This window comes from Echinops telfairi, unplaced genomic scaffold (genome assembly GCF_000313985.2).
Source record: "Echinops telfairi isolate 266 unplaced genomic scaffold, ASM31398v2 ScPeMD7_9;HRSCAF=40, whole genome shotgun sequence".
In the NCBI taxonomy this organism is placed as follows: Eukaryota; Metazoa; Chordata; class Mammalia; order Afrosoricida; family Tenrecidae; genus Echinops; species Echinops telfairi.
Window position 1 is genome coordinate 36,953,249 of NW_022103906.1, and position 4,368 is coordinate 36,957,616.

The 4,368-nt window shown below is 37.7% G+C and overlaps 1 pseudogene; it reads right to left on the reverse strand.

Moving 5' to 3' along the window:
- Positions 1–791: 791 nt before the first annotated feature.
- On the reverse strand, positions 792–3,116 carry LOC101642800 (annotated as a pseudogene).
- Between the last annotated feature and the right edge of the window lie 1,252 nt (positions 3,117–4,368).

Here is a 4,368-nt window from a genome sequence, read left to right on the forward strand (position 1 = left end):
AGCATTGATTATAGAACCAAGCAGGACAAAATTATGAAAACTTCTGATGTTACCCAGTCCAGCTGTGAGATATTTGGTTTTCTTTTTTTTTTTATCAATTTATTGGGGCTCATACAATTCATCACAATACATAGATCAATTGTATAAAACACATCTATACATTTGTTGCCCTCATTATTCCCAAAATTCGCTTGCCTCTTGGGTTCCCGGAATCAGCTCATTTTCTTTTTTCCCCCCCTCCCCTTCCCTTCCAATCCATACTGAAGGCTGAAAGCCTTGATCTTCATCAGCAAATGCTTCAGGTCCTCCCCACCTTCAGCAAGCAAGGTTGTATCATCTGTATAAGGCAGGTTGTTAATAAGCTTTCCTCCAATTTTGCTACCACATTCTTCTTCACATAACCACTTTCTCCAATCATTTGCTCAGAATAGAGTTTGAATAAATATGGTGACTGTATACCACCCTGACACATACCTGTCCTGATTTTATTTTATTTTTGTGTTTTGAAAATTTCTTAACTGATAGGCACTTTTACAACTAATTAATGTTTTGGTGTAATTATTCTGGGGATATTTTAAAGGCCTAGAAAATGGCATTAAAAAATTTGTTCATCCAAATATATAGTAAAATATACTACAAGATATATACTAATTGATGGATTGCATTTTTATTTGAATTAATATAATGTTCCAATTCCACTTTCACCATTTAAAAAAATCAGTTTGGATGCACTTGTTGTGTGTTGCATTTGCCAATAAATGCCAAATAGTTAAAATTTTCTTCATATCAAATTATGTCCATTCAAAATACTCAAGTATATGCCAATAGAATGCCTCCAACACAAGAATGTTAAAAGGCCAAAAAAGTTCCCCCTGACAGTAATTGCAGCAATTGAAATTTATATTTCCATCTCTAGTATAGGAATGAAAACGTCCAATGTCTTTCTTTGTAGCAAGTAAGGTAGTTGATAAAGACTCAATAAATGGGTTATCAAGTGAATTTTCGGTACAGGTAACTGGATCTAAAATCTGTAAAACAATTTCAGCCATTTTTTTTCACCTGGGGTACTGCAGAAATAAACAGACGATGACATCTTCCTTTGGTGGTTAGTACAACATATCCAAGATGAGAATTCACTTCTTTTGCTAATATGTGGTTTCTCAATGCTGGTTCTGCTCTGCTGTGGGGCTGCGCATTAGGGTAGTAAGTTTGCTCCCTCCGCACTTCAAGGAGACTAACAGCTGCTCCAGTAATTTATGTGTAGCTGGCATTTCTGGATGAAATTGTCCCCGCTTACTCAGGAGATCCTGTATAGCACCCGGAGCATCAGGCTTTGATGCTGTATAGCTGCTCAGGAATTGGTTAATGCATCTGCCATAACCTGGCTTGCAAGGAATCACTTTTCTAGACATCACTCATTGACATGGGTTCTAATTGTTCAGAAAGCTGAGCTGTGTTTTGACACGAGTCTTCATTTTCTGAGATAGGCTGATTTTTTCCCCCTCATGGACTGGACATTCAAAGTGATACTGAAGATCATTCCCAACAGAAGCCCCCAGCAACTTTTAAAGTCAGGATTTCCCTCTTCAGAGCTGGTTTGGAAGAGCTTCTTTGTCCTGCCATAACCTCCTTTCAGACTTCTTGAGCTTTTCCAATGCACTCTTTATTTCATGTCTTTCCTGGGATCCACAACCCCATCTGACAGAATGAGGACTTCTCCTTTGTGGTGTCCCAGAGACTTAACCTTAGCATTTTTGTTTGGGATAGATATCATGGGTTACAGCAGCATGGGGGCCAAATATTCTTATAGCTTCAACTTCCGCTGCTTTGTCAATGAGAATCTTCCCTTGCTGAAGAACTCCTGCACTCTCTGACCCAACTGTGTTCTTCTATGTACTACTGCAAGTGTTGTCAGATGACTTCCGCAAAATTCTAATCGCACAGGTTATCAATGCGATTGCTTTATAATTTGAGCATTCTATTGAGTCACCTTTTTTGGAGTGAGCACAAATATGGATCTCTTCCAATTAGTTGCCCAAGTAGCTGTCATCCTAATTTCCTGACATAGGCAAGTGAGTGCTTCTAGTGCTTCATCAGCTTGGTAAAACATGTCCATTGATATTCCATCAATTCCTGGAGCACAGTTCTTGGCTAATGCTTTAAGAGAAGCTTTAATTTCATCCTTCTATGTGGTACAGTAACTGCCTACTTTCTAGCTTCTTCGATGCTTTCTGCACTAGTCACTATTTGTCCATAGAATCTTTCGAAATTCTAACTAACAGCTTGGATTTTTCTTGAGTTTTCTCAGTTTAAGATATTCAGAGCGTGTTCTTTTCAGTTTTCTAACTCCAGGTCTTTGCATATATCATTGTAATATTTTGACTGTCTTCGTGAACTGCTGTGTGAAGTTTTCTGTTCAGCCCCTTGTCTTCATCATTTCTCCCACTCGCCTTAGTGACTCTATAATTAAGAGCAAGTTTCAGAGTTTCTTCGACGTCTATATGGATGATTTTTCTCTTTCCCGTGTTTTAAATGATCTTTTGATTCCTTTATGTATGATGGAAGAATGCTTCCTAGAAGCCAGCGTGTCAAGACTGTGTCTCGTTTATGTTGGACATGTCCTCAGGAAGCATAGTCCTTGGAAATGTATGCATCTCAATAAAAGAAAGGGTCAGGAAAAAAATAAAAGAGGAAGACGTTGGAGGAAATGGAATTATAATACGGCTACCACAATGGAATCAAACAATTATGAACATGATATAGGACTTTTGCACATTTTTATCTCTTGCTGTAGATTCTGCATTTGGCTTGCTCTGCCCAAGCTATGATTCTTGAAATATGAGTGGAAGTCTGACCTGATTCACCAGCGTTTGCAATCTTAGGGCTCAAATGAATTTTCTAGATGTCTGAACCTTGAATTTGGACTTCCCTTACTCCACAACCATGTAAACCATTTCCTTAATGTTTCATGAGTTCAGTGAGATATTGCAGTGAATTGTGGGACTCTGGGATTTGAGGGAATATATTAAAGAGAGGAGTCATAGTTGATATCAATGATAATGGAGCAACATAGCAATTGGGAAAAGCTGGACCCTTGGTATATTTTTTACCTCCATCTCTTTGTAGTAATCATTCTAAAAGAAAGTCATGTTCATTAGTATTCATTTAATGTTATTAGCTATATTTGATTACAATGTATGATAAATTTTACTAAAGATTATGTTAGACCTGTTATGGTAAGAGGTCCCTGAGAACAACAGGACACCATATATTATGTGACACTCACTGAGTATCATTTTAACATTGTTCCAGTTTTTAATATTTTCTGCTTTCTTTCTGATTGAGGCTTTTCTCTGTTTTGCTTTTTCATTTTTATTGGAATTTTTGTTTGTTTGTTTCCTTCCTGTTTGTGTTTTGTGTGATTTTTTGAATATTAATTCCAGTAAGGTAAATCTATAGAGTAAGCTACTGGGTTAACAATAATCTAGAGGCAAGTCGGGGGATTTAGGGGAAATGTGGAGCTAACAAAAAAGAGTATGAGAAGAAAATGTTCTGAAATTGATTTTGGTGATAATTACCCAACTCTGCTTAATAAGGTTGAACAATGAAATTGTATGATATGTGTGTTAGTCTGGGATGACTAGAGAAAAAAATCCAGAGACACTCATGTGAATAAGAGAGGGCTTTGTATCAAAGAGCAGTTGTATATTGAGAAAACATCCCAGCCTAGTCCCAATCAAGCCCATAAGTCCAATATTAGCCCATATGTCTGATACTAGTCCATAAATTCCTCTTCAGACTCATGCAGATTATGCAATCATGCTAATTCAGGAAGATCACAGGCCAGTGAGTGAAAAGTCTTGTGGATCCATTGTCAGTGGAAGCATCTCGGAGCTGGCTCAGGTCTCCACGTGGCGAGTAAATGGAAATACCAAAGTAGAGCGTGTGTGGCCCTCCACCAAGGAGAAAGAGAAGTTCCCAGAATCCTCATGAAAAAGGCCACGCCCACAAAGAGGCTTCATCAGGCTGATTGACAGGCTAAGTTCTACCTCATTTTATTTATCAAGTTGACATGAAATTATGTAACTACCACAATATGTCAATTAGATGCCACTAAAATTAACTTTTTAAGTTAGTTGAGCTTACTTCAGCCTGCTTCTCTGCATATAAAGCTATGCAGTGCAAAGCTCCCCAACTGAGACATGTGAGGCATGTGTCATGAATGTGTACTAACCTTTATTTTTCCCTCCTGAGATTTGCGGAATACTTGTTGGTGTAATCTGTCATCAATTAGTTTGGACTGATGTTTTGGTGACAAATAATCCAAAATCACATAGCAACAATGGCTTACTTCATTCTTTTTTTTTT